Raw genomic sequence first — 23714 nt, forward strand, 5'->3', positions numbered from 1 at the left:
CCACCCATTTAACGCGACCAGACAGCGCGGCCCGGGGCCTGTCCCCACACAGTGTGTCAGGAGTGCGTTCTGCTTGTGACAGGGGCACTGAGAGGAGGAAGGAGAAGTTGATTGCTGTTTATTTTAAATATATATCAGGGGCCACTCGCTGCTGATGCTTGGAAACGTGGAAGCCAGGACAGGCACGTCATGAGGAGAGTCAGGCCTAGCAAGGTGAGCTCCTTGGGCAACCTCAGCCTCAGGGTGCTGGTAGCAGCATCAGGTCTGGACAGTTCTTAGGGTACCCTTCCTGTTCCTCACTTTCGTCCTCTTGAAGAGTGAACTGCCCCATCTCCAATGCTAGTCAAAAAGAAATGCTGCCTCTCCTTCTTCATTGCTTTCCCTGGGTGTCATTGGGCAGGGCGCCATGGCCACGCTGGAGGTCACTATGGGTTTGTCTTGTATGCAGAATTGTCTTATATACAAAATAAGTCTTCATGGCTGTGGCTAGATACTAGATGTTTTCTCTGAGTAACATGCACAAACAACACATTGTATTAAAAAAACACAAGCCCTGTTTTTCCATTAATGAGCAGAGATGAAATTCAGCCCAGCACAACCTGAATGCTATTTGGATAATTTCACTGAAACTTATTTGGCATTTAGTCACCCAGATATTGATTCTGGAACACAAGGAAATTTTGGCATGTCCTCACCACAGCTTATCTCCAGCTGGCCCTACCAGCTCTCAGCACTGCTTGAGCAATTTCTAAATCAGCATGTCCTTTAATTTCTGTACCATTTGCCATGCATGTTGGATTTTGCCATGAATAAATCAAGACCTTAGATCTTTGTATGCCGAAGTGGAATATGATGATGGATTCCTTGACGGCAAAAGGATTAAAAAAAAAAATTACATATTTTTGTACACATTCACATCAATGGCCAGATTTGTTGGAGCATTATGCTCCCAGTCAATAGTACCCTTGTAGCTTGTTTGTTTAATTGATTGCAATGCTATGTCAACTGTCCCACGCAGAAGCCTCAAATATTTGCAAACTGAAATTCACATAATGTTTGGCATGACTTGATCCTCATTGCAAGACAGCTGCAGCTGCTGCAGTTTACACAACAGAGACTGGAGGACAGGAATCCAAATACACTAAATTAATTAGGGTTATGTCCATAAACTTTATTTAGTTCTGTCAGGTTTGTGTAGAATTGCGTTCCCTGCCTGCACTCAAACGTGTTGATTAAACAGTGCTGCAGTTCTTGATTTCTCATTTGCAGTGTTAAAGACCACCAGATGATTATGGTGCCCTACTAGGCAAATACTTATCTTGTCCAAAGATGCCACCTCCCCTCCAGTCTTGCCCCTCTGTAGAGACTCATCCCATGGGAGCTACCCCATACAAACCCGTGGTATAAGGCTGAGGTTATTTCTGGGAAAACAACACAAAACAGAAGGTGGTGAATGAGTGACTGTGGCTTTCTGCCACTCAGTGGTGCTCCTTTATTAACACAGCCCACCTCACCTCATCTCCACAGGGCTGGCTTAGGCTATTCCCTGGAAAATGGCCCCTAAGGGCTCATAAGGAAATCGTGTTGTGGACTCAGAAGGGTGTATTGCTCTCTACAAGCATAGTGTGCAGTAACATTCCTTCATGACACCCTAACGGTGCCAGCTTATTAATTGTTATTACTTTGATTAACCATGTTCCCCCATCATTTAAACCAAGGGAGGGATAATTCATAAACATCTGTGGTGAAGTCTTCTGAAAAGAAACTGCTTCCATTACTGATTTATTTTCCTTTGTATTTTCTCAGAGATGTCCATGTAGGTATTTATCCAATAGATCTCAATCTAATTAAACAGTTCATCAGCTGAAAAAATCAGCATTTGAATAATCCTGTTGCCTTTAGCGGGACTAATGTGAGGCTTAAAGTTATTTCAGAAAAGCAATTTGTCTCTGCTTTTAAATATCTTTTCATGACGGGCCCTTTTAATTGCCCTGTCTGTCTGAAGGCAGCCTCATTTCTTGGATTCATAACAGACGACCAGAAGCTGTTCTTAGCCTGGCAGGCATCAGCACCAGCTCCTGAAACCCTTCCCAGTTGGTACAAATCATCCACAAATAAGAATTTGGCCCTAAGAGTTATACAATTAATCAAAGGCTTTGTGTGTTGCAGTTTATGTTCTGTGGGGTTTTCTGCACATCTTCAACACTGAGAAGGAATCTCTGGATTTATTGCAGGGGGCTTTGGTTTGTCCCATTTTGATATGAACTGGAACTTTTCTTATTGTGTTTATTTAAGTTTCACCTTTCCTATCCGTACTCATGGCCAGCCACTACAGCGTTTCTTCATCTTTTTCTTTTCCTTCTCCTTGCTTGTGTCACCAGCCTCTTTGTTCATTAAGTACTAAAGAAGAACCTCTCATTTAATACTCAGAACCAAGCCTGGCTGGACAAATCTACCAGAGTAGCAGACTGGTGTAGAGTTTAAAAAACCACTGGCTTTGGAAATTTTGCTAAGCTTGGTAGAGCCAAGGTAGCAGCTACGTGACTTGTCTCTGTCCATCTGAATTTTATACAAAGCATTAGACACCTCCCAGGATAGCCACTTCCACTTCCTTTATTCTTTCCTTCCTTTTTTTTTTTCTCCTCCTGTTCCATTTTTTTGGTGGCAGCTAAAAAGCCATCCTGAAGTCTGAGCCCATTCATCAGTTTCAAAAGGAGGGATAATAAACCTGTCATTTGTGGCCTAAGCATAGGGCTCGCTGCTGGTACTCTGATATTAAAGCTGATTTATAGAAGACTTGTCTTTCAATAGTTCCCACCGTCTTAAGAACCTGAGTTATTCTTGGGGGGAGGAATTGTAGGGACCCAAAGCAGCTTGAGCTGAGAAAAGTATTGAGTTCTGACCTGAAGGAGAGCATTGCCTAAATAACTCACCCGTGAAGATCTTTGTGCAGTTCTTTATTTCATTTTATCCTCCTCAGAAGAGGTAGAAGAATGTCAGAATAAAAAGCTAGGAAGGGGCCTGTCATTTGTTTATGTGTTTGTTTTGACCTTCTCAGAAAAAATTCTGAACCAGCTCTGGAAAGGATTTACTGAAAGCAGCCCAGATCCTGTGATTCTCTGGAGAGATGCTTTTGGGTTGCTCAGTTCCAATTACTCTGTGTAACCTAGAGCTATTTCTTCTTTCTGACCCAAAAGTGAATCCTTCGAGAGCTGGAACTTTGCAGTCTTGGATAGCGTCTTTCCATGTAGGATCTTGCAGCTGGTAACTTTGTTAGATGCTGTCCCCACTAATTAGAAGTTGGCTCATTGACTGATGCAAAAGATTTTAAGATGCAAAGCTGTTTTGCTGCAGGTGGAAAGCTGTTCCTTAAGCTCTTACAAACTTTATTTCTCTCTGTGTGATTTCCATCTAAAACACCAGCTCCGCAGCTGCTGTGGAGCGCTGCAGCTATGTTGGCTTGGTGGATTTATGCCATCATTTCTCTGAGGGTGTCAGGCCTACACAGTGAGACATCATCGCTTCAGCGTGCGTTATTACACCGTGAGATTTATACAACAGCAGGAATTCGGTCTAAAATATGACCAGAGCTCTACGTTGCAATTCCAACATTTGTTTATATTGATATGGCAACTTAAAACCCCAGATTGAGGGGGTGTTAAATCTAAGAGTCCGGTTCTAGAAGGCCAACAGGTTGTGAGCAGAACTTCACCTAAGACACTAGGACCTGGGGTTAAAATCGGGACCGTGGTCCCAGCTCCCAGCTATGCTGGGTAGAGGCGAAGTGAAATGCAAGGGATCAGGCACAGCTGGGTGTAGAGCACCCTTGTGCAGCATCACAAGCTAAGGCTGAGGTGATGGTGTCACGGCAGGGCAGCTTCAGGCGTGGTGTAAATTACACCCAGGGTATGAAAGCCACAAGCATGGTGTTTTATCCCAAGACGTGCCCAGGTCACAGAACAGAATCAAGAAGGCAAAAAGGCTGGCACGGTCTCTGCTCCATTGTGATGATATTAAAAATTAGGCAGGAAGAAATCCACACAAGCCCCTTAAGTTGTTTCCAGTGATGTGATTTGCGCAGCACATCCATCATCAGATTATGTGCTATTTTCTGTGATGTAACTTTACAACAGTTTAACAGGCCAGCTATGCTTCACTGGGATAAACTACAGCAGGAAATTGCTCTGAAACGTAACTTTTTCATTATTTCCCAGGTTTGTGCTTTCACACTGTGCAGAAATATGCTTTCCAATCTCACAAGTCACACTCAGCGCTGGCATATTTGCATGTTTGGTGGAGTAGCCTCCCCCCCATCTCTCCCCAGCTTTTCTGCAACATGCCCTGCTTTCAGTTATTAATGAGTTCTCAATGTTCCTACACACTCTCCTGCTGCGAGACTCGCATCTCCCTTCATCAGAGTGGCTGAATCTGCCCCGTATCTCCTTAAACAGATTTCACCCTGTGCATTTAGGAACAGCATTCCCCTCCAGGACAAGCAGAGGGCTGGATTAATTAATTATAGTATTCAGGATGACACAGTTAAATTTAATTAGCTTATTCTTTTATTTCAAAATCAAGTTATTTTTTTTTCCCCCTTTTGCAGTGGATTTCTATGATGGATGGGGAGGCCAACCCACTGTGCTTAAGGAAAAGAGGAAAAAGAAAGCAATAGTACAAATGTAGGGCATGGAATGTTTTCAGAAGAAAATATAAATTGTAGTAACACTTCCATTATTGTAGTTGTCTGGTTTACTGTGACATCATCTTTTAGGATTAGAGAATTCTTTTACCCTTCTGTAAAGGATGAGGCAAGTATTGATTAAGGAACTTGGAGGAAAGTTCAGCACTGTGATTATATGGGAGCCAAAATCTTCAAAATAAGGCACTTTGAGGAAATGGTGCAACATTTGATGGTGATGTAGAACGCGAGCTTCAAACAAGCTGTTTCAAACAAGACTTCATTAGAATGTCTACAGGCACAGAAATACAGTTCGACTCAGCATTGAAATCAATGCATTTTCGTTGTTCAGTGTTTAAATGCAGTTTTTAAGTACTATTTTTTGGGTAAAACCTAAAAACACGAGGCTGGTTAGGTCCCAGCAGGTGTTCTGCGTTCCCTTCATGTTCCAGTGTAACCTGTGATCTCTTCTGGCTGCCTTTATTTTCCTTCTTTACGATCAAACTGCAGGCACATTACAGAGAAACACTCAGGGATTCCTGGAAACAGAGTGGCACAGTGCTCAGTGAAACACCTCAGTCGGAGAATAGAGCTGTCTGTAAAAACTGCAGCCTCAAAATCTTTTAGTTACGTATGTCAGTAACCAGAATATACAGTAATGCTGGTTTTAAAATGAATATTCATTACGAGGATCCGGTTTCTGACCCGAAACTAATTTGGGATCACACCACGGGAGGCAGTGCAGGGTGCCAGCAGGTACTTTTCACTTCTGTACAGAGGAGACCTTTTGAAATAATTCCCGCAAACCTTTCAGACTTTCCTCTTTGCTAGCAAAGACCACAGAGAAAGAAGAAGAGTTGCTTTTCAATTCTGCATTAAGGACTTGAAAGGGTTGTAGGAAGCCAATGAAGAATGATTCAGGGCAACAAGAGGAGAAGTGCTGAGAGTGAATGGCCTGTATTGAATGAGCCTGTTGCAATGCATCACTCTTAATGTGAATTCTTGACTAGAGGTCATGTCTGAAAGCAGCAATAGCATCACGTGTCCTTCTGTAGCTCGGATCCTTTATTTTCTACAAAGAATTTTTTTCTTTAAAACAGAAAATACCAGAAACAATGGGAATATCTTTGTGTCATTCAGAAGGGGAAAAAACACCGTCCCTTCAACAATAACCACCCCAGCCATGACGGAATGGAGCTGTGATCATGTGTGTGTAATTTCTGAAGTCAGAGCTGGGCTCCCAAGGTACCCCTCTTCTAATTAGATTAACTGTTACTGTCAGGGCTATCTAATTGCTTGTACTGAAGAAAGCAAATTGCAGACAGTACATATCAGTGTAAAATCAAACACAAAACAGGTGTTTGCTAATTAAAACTGAGATTTTAATGAATGACCTGTGTGGTTTTGGTGAATAAATACCACTCTCAGCATCTGCTATGTAATTAGGTTCCAACTTCTTCTTCTTTCTTTTTTTTTCTTTTCCTCAAGTCCCAGTAAATAATCACAGAATGCCAGGTTTAACTAAAACCTGGTAATCTTTGCTCTTTAATGGGACAAAAGCAGATGTTTCCTGCCCAGGTAAGTATAAGCAATAGCAATCAAAGGAGAAGAAGTAAAAAGAAAATTCCCTCATTATATTTTAGATTTTTTTTCTCTCTGAAGTTTGTGCAATAAGGACAATAACACATTAGAAGGGAAAAGATTGCATAAAATCCTACTAATGCTGCAGTTTGATTACGTTTGGAGGAGGGCTGTTGCCTGCACCACTTCAACATTTGAGATTCTATTTTTAGCTAATTGCATTTCCTGCGAGGACAACCTCACTGGCTCTTTTTTTCTTCTGGACCTACTTTAAAATGAAAGGAAGAAAAGTTAATTATTGATCCATGGATAAGTAAGGAGAAGGAGGTGAGCTGGGCTGATAAAGAGGTTCTTAAATACACATGCACAAGGCATTTTCCCTTTACAAACATTCATGCAAGGATCTCAGATCACTTTGGGGTGGGCAGGGGAGGGCGAACAAATGCAACTTTGCAGAGCTTTGCATTAACCAAATGCTTATTTAAGATTATGGGAGCCTTTCCATGGGCTTTGATGAGGTCAAGACAGATGGAAGGTCAATACCATTATCCTCCTTATTTAGTTTGGCCATCAAGGCTGCTCTGCCTGGGGAGAGACTTTGTATTACCCCCCCCCAAGGGAGCTCCCATTCCTAGACTACCTGGTGCTTAAGGTGTAGCCCTTAATGGAGCTGGTTTGTACTGTTGGCAGTGAAATAGTCCCCATCTTCTGGATGAAGTTTAGTCACACTTTTGAATTAAAAAGGAGAGTTGCATTTGGGTGGCTGAAACATATTTGCAAAAGCCTGTTAATACGGCATGATATATGCAAATTGCACGATGAATTCCGCTACATATGCACCTTTCATATCATATTTAGGGAAATCATAATGCATTAGTGAGACATTCCTGAAGCACCACATATATTAGCTGCGTTTCCAAGAGCTGGAGAATTTCATTTATCATCTTTTTTAAATTTTAGAAGCACTGCTGGGAATGCTAACATCCAAGAAGTCATTCAGGAAATTCCACCAGTAGATTCGATTGAATCTGTACATGGGGAGTATGTCCTTCAAAGGTGAATTTTACCCTTGTGCAGCCAGCCAGCAAGTTGCTATTTTACATCACTCACGTCTCTCTCAGGACTGCAATGCTTTGTGAAAGCAATATGAACATGGATGGATTTTACTCTAAGTGTACCTAGCCATTGGAGAAATCTAGCTGCAGGGAACACTTACATGAGCCCTGAAGGGCTGCAAAAGGGAAGAGTTATGTGCATGAATTCAACATCTATAAAATGGCAATAATACTTTTTTCTCCCACTGTTTGTTTTGTAAAGCTTTTTGTTGTTGGACTCCTGATGGGCAGAACACCTACTACCAGTGCTATTGCAGAAGGGGAGTGTTTGCTCAATCTTAGCCCAAGTTCATATGTGCTATTGTAACACAAATCGTGCTACCTACCTGATGACTGTCTTTGGTATTGTTGCAATGCGAGCAGCGCTAACTAATGATGACTGTAAGATGCAGAAATTCTTCCACTGGGAATCCAGATGACAGTCCTTCACTACAATCACTTGGAAGTTGCACACTGGGTGTATCTATTGGGAAGAAAGTGTGGGTGGAGGAGAAATTGAGGCTTAGCTCATCTCTCCAATGAGACTTCACATTAGCAAATTGCAATATTTCAGCACTGAGACTTGTCACTTGCAGTTTGAAGGCTACATAGAAAATAACGCCCTCCCCCCAAAAGAGGGCATGAGAACATTACTGAATTTGCACAGAGATTAAGGTCTGTTTATTCAATGTGCTATAGAGATGAAGGATTATACAACGCTTTCACATTTTACAGAAATATTGAAACCTTGGTCATTGTTTTTCTCATGAATTTCTGATCATGAAAGAATGAAGAAAAAAAAAAGGCAAAAGAAAGATGGCAGTGATGAAGTTTCAGTATGAAATAGAGCTATATTCTCCCCTCTCCCCTTTCCCTCCAGGCAGGCCTTTTGCCTGATCGTCTCAGGGCGTAAAAGAAAGGAAAGTAATCTCAGTGTCAGGTTTTAACAATTTTGTTCTTCATTTTTATTTAAGTAATAAAACATTCCCAGCACAGATCAATCAGCAATTTGTTGGCTAGGATCCAAAATACGTGCACAATCCATTCTTAAACGTCTGATGTTAAGGTGCTTTTTGTGCATATATACACAAAATCAAGAGTAAATAAGATAAATGAATTTGTAATGAAACATAGGACGTAGCATTCTGCGCTGTCTGGGAGCACTAGTAGCAGTGTGTGTACAGTTGGAATTAGCACAATGCTTTATCCAAAGTTATTATTGGTATCAGAAGTGACAAGAGATCTATTTAGAGGAACCGGAGAATTAGGTTATTTCAAGCACAAGGCACAAGGAAAGGTTTGTGCTTAAAGCAGTGACATCTAGGGTTCAGGATTTCATTTTCCAGGTTCCTCCAGGTGCCTGCAGGTCCCAGTTTGGCCTTTGTGTATTTCACAGCATCAGCATTCCTGTATCCTTGTTTATTCAGGAGCGGTGAATCTCCTTTCTTTTTTGACTATAAATTATATGAGGAGGAGATTATCTTCCTTGGTGTAGGTACAGCACCTGGCACAACAGAAGTTTCCATTTTGGGTAAGATACAACTCTAATTCAATAGTAATTTTGGGGGAAAAAGTTTATCAAGAAAAAAATGTTTAGAATATCAGAGTGTAGCGTATACAAAGGCATAATCAGATGTGATCTTTACTGCAATAAAAAGCAGATTAGAAATCGAGATCCACAAAGTATTGCAATTACTTTAACTGTCAGAAATATTGGCAGGACTGTGATGGTATTTGCTTCTGTAAAAACTGGTGAACCTTTATAAAAATCCATAACCTCTCTTTGACTAATTTGTAATCTTAAGAGAATAAGTGGTTGCGTTTGGTTCTTGGAACTCCGCTGATACAACAGCAGGGCAGGCTGCGGTGCCGCACCTGTTAGAAGTGTGAGAGGCTGAAAGAATTCATGGATTTTGAATTTGTGCATCTTAAATTCTTGGGTTTTACGAGAGCCTGTTATGAACGTCTTATTAGCTGTTCTGTTTGGTGGAGAATTTCACGCAGTTATTTCTGGATTTGTTTTGTGATTTAAGAAGGCATCTGATCTCAGCTGTGAGATACCTAGGGATGATGAATGCACCTACTCTTTCAGTGTTAAATTACCCATAAAGAAGTGGCACCTTAGTTCCTGCTTGAATCTTTCAGCTGTATTAGTCAAGAATAGTCGTGCCTTTACCTGAGAGGGAAAAACCTTCCTAATGTCACTCCAAATGTGCTTACGCCATCATCCAAAAACTCTAAACACCTCTTTTTTTAGTAAGCAAAATAAACATTTGAGAATTTCCAAATGTACAGATGTTTTCAGATGGCCGTAGAGATCTCTACAGTCATTGTGTTTCCATGACTTGGAAATGTTGAGTCACTCACGCTTTTGGACAGCAGATTTTCTAGATGCTGTAAATGTTCCAGAACAGCAGCCCCAGCCAGCTGCATCAGCAGTGATCTGAAAGGGAAGAGCAGAGGTGGGGCCATGGCACGCTGGGCTGGGTTAGAAGAACGATGATGTTCCTCGCTGAAACAGGTCTCATTTTCTTCGAAATCCAGCTTGTCTCTAATGAGCTAGAAGCCTGAACCCAAAAGTGCAGGAATGCAACACTCAATAGCATTTTATTATTTGCTTTTCCATTAATTTTTCTCAGATTTTCAGACTGCATCCAGGTACTGATGAAGGGCGAAATGACCATGATGTGAAAGGGATTGTAGCCGACAGGTAATGGCACATCAGCCTGGCAGTTCATTTTCTATTGCAACCCACAATCAAACCCAATGAACACCTTTGGCAGCAATTAGATAGGTGATAGCCTGGATCCTGACAGTTTTCATGGCATCACTTTTTTTAGAAATCCCAGGTTTGTTTTTCCAAAGGCCATGGGGTGAGGAGATTGCGAATGGCTTGTGCATCCTGATATCTATCATATTTTGGATGAACTCCTTAGAAGCTCTCAGGGAAGAGTGACACGCCTCAAGTGGAAAAAGCTCAAAGAATAGGTCTCAAGGGTTTTCTCTCCCATATTTGCTGCACAAAAAGGGTAAAGCAAAACGGTCTGAACCAATCTACAAATGCGATTAATATGCTGAGCCACATGGCTGAACCAAATTACATCCCAATACAGGGTAAGAGTCTGCAGGGTTATAAACAAGAATTTCCATGGCTTCATCTCTCCAGCTGTTAAAGAAAACACTTGACATTTAGCAGAATGCACTCGATTCTCGATAGAAAATGGAATTATTGCTTCTTCCTAGCAACTGCCCACGAGGCACCTTTCACTCGGTGTTCTCCTGCCAGATGCGCTCTCTAGGCCCAAGTCAAATCCTCTCCTGGGGAAGTTCTCTGAACAAACAATCTTAAATGATTATAAATACGTACCTAAAGACCTTCTAATTGTTATCTCTTTAGCTGCAATTTTTCAGAAAGGAGAATGTTTTCGTGGAAAAGCCTCACTCGCCTTTAAGCAATTTGCACAAAGTCACCATGATAATTTAGCAGAAAGCCAGGGCTTGGATCCAGGTGTCCAGGTTACGTGGGCCAGCTCCTCGGCGGCTTACAGGTAGGCAGGGGTCTGCTGCAGAAAATGGATGTGACCCAGTGAACACTGGTATCTGTCGTTTTAGGAAACAAAATGGTATTCTTTACTACACATCGGCAACCTTTCCCCTTTCTTTTCTTATTTTTATGTGAAATCTTCCTTGGTGTGAGCTCTGCATCTGGTCACTGAGATGCTCAGCCTATAAAAGATGTGCTCTCACCACTGCCTTATTTCACAATCTCATCTTTTATTTGTATCATAATTAGTAAATATGAATCCAGGGGAAAAAAAGCATGAAAATGTGGTTCTGGGGGGCTTACTTAGCAATTGACCCTTTTTTACCATGCTAAGACTCACATTCAATGGCATTGCTAGGCAACAGAGCAGACATTTCCTTTCCGGCCCTAAGTGGATACCAGGATTAATACACGATCAGTCAAGATACACATTTATTCACCTTCCCTCACAACAGTAATAGGATTTTTCTGGCCCCGTTTTAATTCAGTAGATGAGGCTGACACTGAATTAAAGCTGCTTATGCAGGTTCGCAGTGAGGAGGTGAGATCTCAGGGAAGGGAAAGGGTGATGGGAACGCACACCCAACCGCGCATCAGTCGACAAAACCGGAGGATTAGAAACCCTGGCGGAGGAAAAAAATGCCATTTAATAAGATTTGAAAAATCCACTTCAAACTATTCAACTTCAGTGAGTTTGCTTGCCCTCACTACCCGAAATTTTGGTGCAAGGAGTTGGAGCAGTGGCTTGGTGCTGACTTTTTAGGTACTGCTCGTTGGGGACCGGCAGTGGCAGGACAGCGTGGACTCATTCTGCACACAGTGACTCTGCACTCCTCCAAGAAATTGCTTTCCTTGTTGCCCCTGTTGCTTGCGGTTAAGTTGAGGGCTAACAGCTTTTCCCCTTTTATGATATCCTCTTTGCACTGCACTTCTCTGAAGTTTCCAAGTGGGTTCTGCTTTTAAGGGCAGGAAAACTGCCCTTGTGGTTCTTCTGTCTGCCAGCGCCTTCGGATGTGGTCTCCAGGAGGGCCATGAAGGATGTCCCCAAAGGGACGGCACGGCTGGACCAATGCAGCCCTCGTTTTGTAGCACTTCCCTGGCACCAGCAGATGAGCTAACAACCAGATTAAATTTTTAAGTGGGGAAAGGTCTATTAATCTATTATTAATTAATATTCCATATGCCACCTTGGAGGCAAAGTGGGTCTTTTTGAAGCCATCTGGTTCCTCACTGCACTGGAGGAAAGCTTTTGTGTGCTGTGTGCTCCTGAATACGGTCTGGAAAATGGAGCTGTGATGTGTGCATGCTCCAGATGTCTGGCTGTCTCTGCGCCCACAGAAGAAGGAAGCAGACAGCTGGATTGCAGCATCCGTCTCATTAGAGAGTACAGACAGTTGTCTAAGGTCACGTTTGCCCAAACTGTTTACAGGAACTAAAAGTCAAGTGCTGCATTCGGCTCTGTTCTGTGGGTAGATGTGAAATTGGACAGTGCCTCTGCCACTGCTGTCCCCACAGGTATCTTGTCTCCCCTCTTGGGGACAGGACAGTGCACAGGAGGAAGCACAGACCAGCATGAATTTCTCTTTGTTAATTTGGAGAGTAACTTCATATACAGGGTTTGTAAGAAAAAAGGAGGTTAAGGTATAACATGGGATATTGTAGCATGCATGGATGCATCAGTCATGAAATAAATAGGATATGAATTTACTGCTGTGACATGGAGCACTCCTTTAGCTCAGGAAGCAGAAGCCCATGGCGTTAGAGCACCCTACTTTGCATTGTTACATCTCCATAAATAACTCAAAACTTCAGAGGGAAAACAATTAATAAATTAAAAAAGGAATGCATGTATTGTGTTTGATTGGAAGAGCAGTGTAGCTGGAAATAATCATGCCAAGTGCTAACACCACAAACTAGGTGGGGTGGGAGAAGGCTCAGAGAAACATCAGCGTATCCTGGTTACTTTGGGAGACAGACGCAGGGTGAAGGAGCCCACAGCTTCTGTACGGACCGAATCCTGCCTCTCCTGCCTTGTTTGCATGCGCCTTCCATAGCTGGCTCTGTGCACTGGCTGCTGAATTTTCGAACAGAGAGATTTCACCCAAGGCACTGCCTTCCCCTAAATCAACAGGCCAGACTGCGGCGGACTTGTAAAGGCAGCATCAGTGAAAGCCATATTGCTCCGAGTGGGATTTGCATAAACTGTGCACTAAAAAAACCCTAATATTTAAAGTGCTACAACAAAGTAGAAAGAAAATACTTTCAAGCTGTATGACAACCTTATGAATATGCAAATCAGGAGCCGGAGACAATCTACTGGTTTACAGTAAATATTGAGGCATAACTGTGGAGCATTAAGTGGCAGATTTAGGTCCATATTCCTTCCCTTTTATTTATTTATTTATTTTGGAACAACACTAAGAGACCAATTTTATTGTAATGCGCCGAATCTGTTGAGTATTCCAGTCAGCTGATAGCATTTTTAAATCATACTTATTTTGGCATTTCTTATTGAAAGCAATAGAAGAACAACCAGTGGTGATAAATTTGTTTGCGGAAAGCAGCCTTGCTTGTCATTGGTGTACACTGCTGTAACTAGGGCAAAATTACGCCATAAATTTCCAAATTTATTGCCCTTTTTTTTTCCCCCCACTGGCAGTGACCAGTTATTCATACCCTACGTGCAGAGGTGTCCCGTGTTCTGGTGTTCTCTCAAGAGCAAAGTGCTGCAAACTGTTGCTGAGCATCAGGAAGGGGATGGGGGGGACCCCTCTGGGGGAGCGATGCCTGCGGTGAGCTCTGCAGAGCCCCAGCTCCTGTCCCCGTGCCTGCCCAGACCCAAACCTGAGTGCTGCCAGCACGGCTGGGCAAGCTGCACTGCCACACAGGGTGTCACCGTGCTGGATGTTGTCATGGTTCCACTTCTGTAAAATCCTTGAGGCTGACACGTGGCACAGATGAACCAAGGAGCTTCTCACCCAGCCCTAAAACAGAGCCCTGCTCAACAGCTGAAGATAAGAAATCTCTGAATCACCCTCTTGCTGTTGGGGTATCCCATTTAAACTTCTGATTTGGGCGATCTGACTGCTTCCTAATGATACATTTATCAAGAAGATGAATGTTGTTGTATGTTTTTTTCACTCCTCTGCTGTGCATCAGTCATTTCCCTGAAGCACAGCTACGCAAATGGGAAGTTTCACCCCCGAGTTTGGCACACGAAGTGCACGTGTTACCAGCAAATTTGATTTGCCCCGGTACTGTAAGATTACAAGCATTATCTTTCCTTCTTTCTATAAATTTTAAGCATGGGTAACGCCACTGAATTAATTAGGTTACTTTCATTCCACCGAAGCTAGTCTTTTTAATGCGTGTCTGGAGTATGCAGTTTAGTTGCTGTTACACCTCTCTATTTGCCTTCCAAGTGAGAGAATGAAAGCAAAAAATGGTGTGTGCTTTAAGTTGTAATCTCTAGGAATTTGTTGCATATGAGGCAATAAATGACTGCTGCGATTGACTAAATGCCACAGCACTGCAGTTTATTTTAATTATGCTACAAAGGAATGAATATTATTGTTGTTATAGAAGCACATCCCAGGGAAAGAAGAAAAGATAATTGTGTCCCTGCATCTCCTTGAGACAGGTCAGTAGCATTATATTCCCTATCACTGAGATTTTCAGAGCAGCAGAATCCAGAAAGAAAACATGATGAGGAACCAATTCAGGGAGCCTGTGCAGAAATAAAACAAAACAAATCTCATTACTTCCCTCTTCTGGAGCTGTGGCTGGTTCAGGTTTCATTCACCAGTGTCTGCAGGTGGGAATATTGGAAAACCTGCTGGGTTTAGGTTTGGTGGTCTGATGGTTTGGTTTTCATTTTGTTTTTTTCCTCAGTAGGCTTAGCCAGGAGGAGACTGGATGAGAGATCTGGCTGAGGATTTATAGTACGTTGTGAGGACGTTATTTTTTTTTTCTATTAGTCAGGCAGAAATCTTTGCTGTAGCATTCAGCTTCTATCGGTTTGCTAACCATCAACAATTAAAGGTCTTGACTTGTGTCCCCAATGTACCATGTCTGTATCAAAGTATTTTAAAGTTTTTCTTAAAAAAAGATAGTAAAATGTTTTCATTTTTTGTGTGGTCTCCCCTCGGAGCTTGGAACGTTACGCTTGGATCAGGTTTTCAGGAGCTTCTCTGCCACCACAGGGACACGAAATGCTGTTTCCCTTCAGAATGAAAACGGAACATTTCGAGCAAAACTCACTTAGAAGACTATTAATGGAAATCATTGACAGAAATAGGAAAAGCCTGAGGTAAAAAAGCAAAATAGTACTTTAGCCATTAAAACAGCAGTTTAAGTTGATGGAAAGAAACTATTAAAGTATCCACAAGCTGAAATGATGAAAGAAAGAAGGAAGGAAGGAAGCATGGAGCCAGCTGCATCAGCTCTTTGTGCATTCCGTTAAGGGTATAACAAAATAGTTCAGGTGACAGCTGGAAGTAACTGAATCTGCAGGGATTTTACGGTCCTAATTTGTGTAGGTATTTAAAAAGTTTTATCTGTTAGCCACAGAACAGACCCGGTTTCAGTTAATGTTGGGAAAGAAAAGAATACAGGAAGCTGGGGGAAAGGAAAGCTCTTCAAATTTATCAATTAAAATCGACGGCTTCCGAGTGCCAGTTGTTGAGCAGCGCAGTTCTCAGCTCGTCCCTGCCGTGTGTCCTTGATCTCCTTTGATTTCCCTTGGCTTACTGGATGCACAGGTATTGCTCAGGCTACCAAAGCCTAGCACACTCTGAGCTGTTTACCGCGTCTTTCACAATATTTTCCTATATAAATGATCTCACCCAGAAATAAAATGTGTTACATCAAATCCCTCTGTGGGCTTACACCGAAATCCTCTGGTCGAAAGGGAAATGCATACGGTACCCAGACTCGCCTGCCAGTCTCTGAAAAAGATGCGAGACAGCACCAGTAAGTCAGTGAGATTTCCAGCCCGAGGAACAAAGAAGCTTGTTAGAATGAAAGAGCCAGCTGCAGGATTTTGTGTCCCTTGCTTCAGCTCAGGTGTATTTCGTTTGGAAGTGGCGTGGTGTGGTTGGACTAATACTGTCACACAGCGAATCTGGGTCTCATTCATGCCTCCAGTGCACACACAAATGAAGGGATGGAAAAACAAATACACTATTTCCCCAAAGAGAGAGACAGAGGTGATTTCCTCTGAATATTTTCATTAGGATTAATACAGCAACCTGCAGGATCCATAGAAATGACAATTGCAACCAGCAAGCTTACGCTTAAAACCAAACCAACCGAACAAAAACAGCGCACAACTTCCTCCAAACTCCCAGCTGAAATCTCACCTGATAATAACTTCTCTCTCAGTCTGTAAGAGGTGGGTGGGATAGAAATTGATGAGATTCTGAAGTTTTAGTAAATTCCCCGATCTGCTGCCTCCAGCCCTGAGGCCGTGCCTGCCCAGAGGGCACAAATGGGCGCTGCACCAAGTCAGTGGAGACGAGTTCCTGTGCTGCCCCTCAGCTTACATTAAGCAAATATTTTCGAAGGACCTGAGTGAAAGGCTACTGAGATAAGAGGAGTCTCTCCTCGTATTTCAGAGATTTTACATCAGCATCCTTGTGCAGATGCCAGGCAGCCCTGACATGACACATCGTGCACTTCTAACGTATCGCCAACATCTGGCTCAGCTCATGCCATGGAATTTTGCCAGCGGAGCACAGGCAGCTCCTTAGACCCATGGGGTGGAAAAAAAATAAAATTAATCTTTGCCACATGGCCCAGAAGGCTTGGACACAACCACATTTTGCAGCAATTTTTAAAAATTATATACAAATAACGAGATTTCGCACAGGACTATGTTCAGCTTACATGTCCTGAATGTCATCTGCACAAATTATTGTCAACTGAAGAGGTGTAAATAAACCCAGGTACAAGTTTGTGTGGGCTGGAAATAGTGAAGGTACACGTTTATTTCAGAGGAAAGCTTTCAAAGTTAAGTGGAGCAATGAGAGTTGACAGGGGCACATGGTGTGCTGGGCTGCAGCTCCTGCAGGACAGTGGCCAGCAGTTTGGCCAGGAATGAGCTCGGAAGAGCATCAGGATGGGAATGACCCCTGTATGCCTTCCTCAGTGCTGTCTTTATAGAGGCATCATGACACATTCCCTACTTGCCCTTTTCTCTTTCTTCTTAAAATCAAGGTTGTGGCCTTTAGGAGACATTTCTATCCATCCTAAAGCCACCGGCAGTGCAGAACAGACCCATAATGGGGATAACATATGGAAAAGGAAGACTGGCATTGAAGACCCCTGGGGAATGGCAGTCAAAATCTCCATGTTGCATAGCATTTATATGACAGCCTATAAAATAGAAATTTACAGGATAGACTATTGTAACAGAACTGGAGCCTTTACAAAGTATCTTAAAATGCTGCTTATAACAGAATCCGAACCCGCACGTCCCAGGGAAGATAATTATTTAAGTAAATTATCTGAGCCTTTGAACTGAAGGTTGAGTCTGTGGGTGATTTACAGCTCTCCAACAATAGCTGGTGACTCCACTTTCATCTAAACCAAAGTAAAGTAACGTAAATAAATAAATAAATAATCATCTTCCTGTCTTCTTCTAAGCGTTAATGCAGTCATCACTTGCAAAAGAAAAAACCTCTTCAGTCAGGTTAAAAAAAATGAAAGACTTCAGCTCATCTTTAGCTTCTATTTTTTGATATATGACAGTCCAAACAGACACATGCCACGTATACATAACTCAGACTCTCAAGGATTCTTTTGAGTTGATTTCTAAAGCTTTTCTGGTACCTTTTCAATAAGTTTTAAATACTGGGTAAAATTATGATCCAGAAAACAGATTGTCAAGACTTGTACTGTGTGTGATAGCAAAAGCATACAGTGCTTGTGATATCCCAAACTTTGTTTATCCTGGGGTGCAGATGGTGGGAAAGAATAGCATGCTTAATAGCTGAGGGAATATAATAAGAACAATAATTTCTCATTTCTATTACATTCATCACCATGGTGTCCAGGCACACTTCTGTGGCATTTGAGAAGTAAATAATCCTCCTTTAGTTTCTCAAGTAGTTGTATTTTCCTTGAACTGATCTGAGTCAGGAATGAAGGGATGTGGGACATCATACAGAAAGATTTAGAGAACAATGATTTCCTACCAATATTCTTGATTAGCTTTTAGGGAGGGCTTTGTACCAGGTTACTGCTGGGAAAGTAAAACCAGTCAAGCCACCGAGAATATCAGACAAGGTGAATTATCAGAGATATTGCAAATTCTTCAACAGAAGAAATCAAAGAAGACAAAGATTTTTCAAATGAGCTGAAAAGAGGAGGAGGATGTCAAGAGACCTAATAAAGGAAGAGTCACATCAATAATATGAGTGAAAACTGGAAATTAGACTACAATCAAATGAATGGATAGGGGTTGTTGGGCCATTAGCATATACTTATAATGCATATCTTTATTATATGAATTTATGCCATAGTATGGACACATTTTCTTAGGAATACTCTCATTTTTCCCCCCATAATACTTGTGTATGAAGAGAATACTTGTGTATGTCTCCGAAGCCACTATACTTTCAGATCACATCCCACATAAAAATTCCTTCTCTTATAATACCTTCAAAATACTTGCATTGCAATTTAGATTACCTGTATGTTAAGTCTATTGCTTATAAACACAGCTCTCTGATTCTGATCTTTTGTTCCCCTCAATTACGTGCTGCATCTAGCCAGGGTCTTTTATCCTCTATTTATTCTGCCAGCTCTTCAGCTCAAGGATAATTTTTTCACCTCGTGTTTTCATACAGTGCCTAACAGGTATTCGTGTGAGGCCACGGTCATCGGGTGGAAATCTGCATGGGGTGGAGGTGGCTGCACCGTGTGGAAATCCCAGCTCAGACGGGAAGGATGCAGAGAGCTGGGTAGGACAAACACTGAAAAGAGAGGAGGTAATTTTTGTTGTTGTTCATACTACTGTCATCCCTTCTGGCTGCTGTTAGAGAGGTGATGGTTAGGAAAGCGATCCAAAAGCCACAAAATGGACATAAGCTTCCTTAAGCCAAGTGAACCAATTTATTCTCCAGCTGATTTCCCTTCATGTGAAAGACGAGGCGCTCCCACAATCATGTTGTACTGAAGCCACGGCTCAAGGTACACCGAAGCAGTCATTTTCTCTGCCTTGATCTGGAGCATTCAATTGATCTCCATCTTGTTAAGAACAAAATTGTAATTAAAGAAGAAGGGGAGGGGGCTTAGTGCACAAGGCCATATCCTGCATCCAGATGAGTAATTAGGGTGCCCTAAATACAGTGGTTTCCCTTTATCGCTGCAAGATGATGAACTTTCATCAGGCGTATCCAAACAGAGCACTGCAGAGCTTTAGCATTAAACCTGTCACTACCAACTCAAGGTATTTCTAACAGTCACATCAAAGGCAAAAGCTCCCACAGCGAGATCAGGAGCTGCACAGTCCGCAGCCTGGCTTTGTTACTGCACTGTTGTACAAAAACCCTCTCATTAAAGTTGCATTACAAGAAAGCAACAATAAAAGATTTCATCATCCCTCTCCGAGTCCGACCCTCCCCCAACAGGGGAAAAAAATAAAAATACAACAAAAACAACTAGAATTAAGCACCGAGAGCAACAGATGTTCTCAGAAATGAGTGTGTATTCAGAGATAATGTGTGAACAGCAGGATACAGCAGAATTAACGTCAAGGTGTGAAAAAGAAGGCTCAGGATAGGGAGACTCGCACTAGGTGTAGGTATATATCTGTACGTGTCTGTATGTGCACGTAGTGCAATGGCTCCATCACTATCACTTGGGAGAAGCCATTCACTTGAGGTAGTCATGCTAGAAATAAGATCACCTCCATTTTGTGCATTTCTGCAGAAAATGCTAGAAATGCAGCCAGAGGCAAGGCAGCGTGCTGACAGCTTGCTGTGTTGGTCCTCCTCACCATTAATGAACTTAGAGAGATGATGCATTGCCCCGTTCCCCTTCAATATCAAGACCTAAGTGGATACATGGCCTTTGCAAACTGACCTAGAGGATCCAAATCTAGCCCCTGCTGAGCAGATAACTAGACCACAGAAGTTTTGTCCTCTGCTGAAAGTGAGAAAAAAAAAACCACAAACATGTATTTAAATTATTTTCATAATGGTGAGCTGAAGGAGACTGCCTTTTTGAACTCTAAAATGAGTCAACAGATTAAAAGATAAAACATTTCTATTTAAATCTTTACCTGAATTATCACCTTGAAATTTTTAGATTTATTTATCTTGTTTTTGCCATCAAATGCATAATACTAGAATCAAAGGTAGTAAAACCATTGATCTACACTAAGACAATATTAATATTACCATATAGCTTTTATAATTAATTTGCTGCCAGATGAAAGGGAAACACTAGGTCCTTTTAGTGCTGGTGATTAAAGCAAAAGTAAACCTTTGAAAGCCAGATTTGCATGTACAACATGTTGCGCTGGTTCCAGCAGATGACTTGGAAATTGTTGGTACATTTAGAGTCACATTGCAGAGCTTGGAAAAAAAAGACTTAGTGAATTTTACGGGGAAAATCTGATCTCTGCTAGAATATTGGGAAGTCTAATAGTGTAAAGCTTGCTAGACTGATATTCTATCGTAATTTGGTTTTCTTGCAGGTTAGGTTTTTAGCAAACGGTAGTACCCATATTAGCAGATATGTATATATAAGACGTAGGAAAGAAGGGAGATGCTGATTGATCCTGTAAAGATTTTGTGTATTTTTAGCAGGCAATCTATCCTGGCTTGGTTTTGCAGCTTGTCTGTATATTCACTCAAATAACTGGATAGCCAAGCTGAAACAAGCTTGATAATTTGAGTTATCACAGTTTCCCCCATCACCTGCCGTCTGAGCACTGTCACAGGTGCTTAAACTTAGATCAGGGGATATCAAGTGAGGCGCCTCTGTTTAACTATCACTTGTGGAGGTGATGAAGCCAAATGCTTTGCTTTATGCCATGTCAGAACGAGCTGTCATTCCTGTTTTCAAGTTATGCTTTTCTAGAAATAGCATAAAGTACATGAAAACAATTCGATTTTAGGTTGAAAATTGGAAGGAAGATGCCTACCCCTGTTCTGTACCTTTCCTCTGTGTTCCTCACACATCCTTATGCCGTGTGATAAAAGAATAAGGATGTAAGCTCCAGTAGCCTTTCTTATAACAAGTCCTGTGAGGTGCCCACATGTGAATCTGGGATGTCTGTGCACTGTATCTCTTAAAATCGACTTAACAACTGTGTTTTCATGGACTTCAGGGACTATGGATCCAGGCAGTCGTTTCATTGCAGCTTTCTGTCTCCTAGCCTTGCAAAGCTCAGCACAGCATAAAGAAACGATGCCCTTTATGTGCACTGCACACTGGTTGTGAACTGAAGAAACCTCCTGCTATGGGAGCGAATGTGGTTTTCCTTCTGTTCCCCAAATGCTTCATGCTGGATCAAGTATAGTCAGTGATCCTGCAAATGGCATAAAGCTGTCCTAAAAAGTACAGAGCTGGCATAAGCTCCGTATCATGTACTGCGGTATTTTGAAAATCAGCCACAACTGATCCAAATAATAGCAGCATTGGGTTAATCTGACAGAGAATTCATTCAGCGTTAACGACCATGGAGCCATGGTCGGAATGATTTTGTGCGACTTTGTACAAACCATTTAGCTGCGCCACGAAATGATTATAAAGGCTTTCCTGATTCCCAGGTGCAGTTTGAGGCTTAATTAATTAATGCCTGCAAAGCACTTTAAGATTTTAGATGAAAGGTATCACAGAAGAGCAAATAGCATTATAAGTGAAATATTTTGAAGAAAAAACTTTGAGGAGTGATTGAAGTTTACTTGTAGCTGGAGTATTCAGCTTCTGCTAGGTGAGGACAGATGTATTCCCTACAGATGTTTGTGGTTGTATTGATGTGATGGTGTGGTTTGCATGTTTAGAAGCTATCTTGTCTCTCTGCCCTTCTAGAAATAAGTGAGAAGCGTGGTATGGGCTCAAAACGTAATTTGACATAATACTAAAATACACTCACAAAGGAATTTTCCTTCCAGCGCTGAATTTTCCTAGTGATTATAAATTAGTCAAGTTATTTACATCTTTCACTCTCACTTCACTTAATGATAGTCAAATAATAATAATAAAAAAATCCATAAAGATGCCCTAAAGGCCAGCTCTTTATACTCAGTCTACAGCCCTGATAAACAGAGAAAGGACAGAGGGGAAGAAAATATCTGGTACTTTATCCTGGGCTTTGATTTCCAAAAGGCAAATCATGTATGTTATCTTCATGTAGCCATATCCCGTACACTGACAGTTCTTCTGGTAGTTCTGTAGTTGTTTCAGTGAAGTGATATCCTGGGGCTGGAGATGGGCAGCTTTACCACTTCGAATGTCCCCTATCAAGATAAAAAACCAAACTAGGGTAGCAATTTCCTTATCCTTCCAAGTTGTCGGGACCAAAGTGATTTCTGCTGAATTGCCATGTCCCTTTCATCCTTGTGTAGTTTATCTAATCTATATGTTTACAAGAAAGGAAAAGCTCTTAGAGGTGATGTACAAAACTGAGAAAAATAACAATACATTTTAAAATGGGTCTGTAAGTACTAATTGTTAAGCTTTATTAATATTTGAACCCAGTGTGAATTTCTGAGCCACTATGAAATACTAAGTTTCAAACTGACTTAGTTTTCCATCATGAACAATTCCAACACCATTTTCAAGTGACTTAGTAGAACCAATAGCAAGAGCTGCTTCTTGTTAGAAATCCTTTGATTGCCTCTATGTCCAAGCCAGGGTGTCATTTTATTCCCTTCCATGGATCTGAAAGTGTCTTGCCACACAATTGCTATTCATTCTGCAACAGGATAAAAAGTGCCTTAAGTACCTCTGTTCCTTATGAGCAAAGAGCGCGTTATGATCTACTTGGATGAAAAACATTATAAAATGTAATGTTACCATTACTACATTCCATATAAATACACTTCTAAGCCTGGTGATAAATCTTCCATTCCTCTGGCTGTAGCTAACATTTAAGAGACATATTTGTAGTGTTTTCCATTCAGGTTTCCTTTAACAGCACCAAGGGGTTTCATAAGATTAAGTGGAAAATAATTATAACATCACCAATATTTTAAAAATCTTGTTACAGTTTTTCTTTTCTTTGGGTAAGTGATTTACGGAACAATAATTAAATGTCAGGAAATGAATCACAGATGAGATACCGACATTTGATAGTGTTTTGTAAACAGACTAAATGAGTCCAGAGAGAGGTAGAAACTATTGATGTTTCCATAAAAAAATCTCCACAGAGCCTCTGAAAGGAGAATATGTTATTGAATGTAAATACAGGAACCTGATCAAGGAGGACTGTAATCTATTAGGGAAAGGAAGTGCTTTTGATTCCTGCTAATTTAAAAGTGAAGCTCAGGAGACCAATTCCCACCAGCTGTCATCACTTATAAAATGAGAGAGTTACCCCTTTTTTCTCCTTGTTTTTGCTCCCTACAAATTTTAAGAATTGAGCAGTTGAGAGGTTTGAAGACTTCCACTCCTCCACAGCGATCTACGTGAAAACCAACATGTCCCAGTCCAGTGTCAACAGGATGACAGGTGGGAGGGGAAGCTGGGAAGATTTAAGAATTGCTGATGATTTTTTAGAAGTATATTACGCCCGTGTACATTGTAAGTACTTAAATGCCAGTGTGTTGTTAGCTTTCCTTTTTTAAAAAATATTATCAGGAAG

This window comes from Netta rufina, assembly GCF_964035555.1.
Source record: "Netta rufina genome assembly, chromosome: 27".
Classification (NCBI taxonomy): domain Eukaryota; kingdom Metazoa; phylum Chordata; class Aves; order Anseriformes; family Anatidae; genus Netta; species Netta rufina.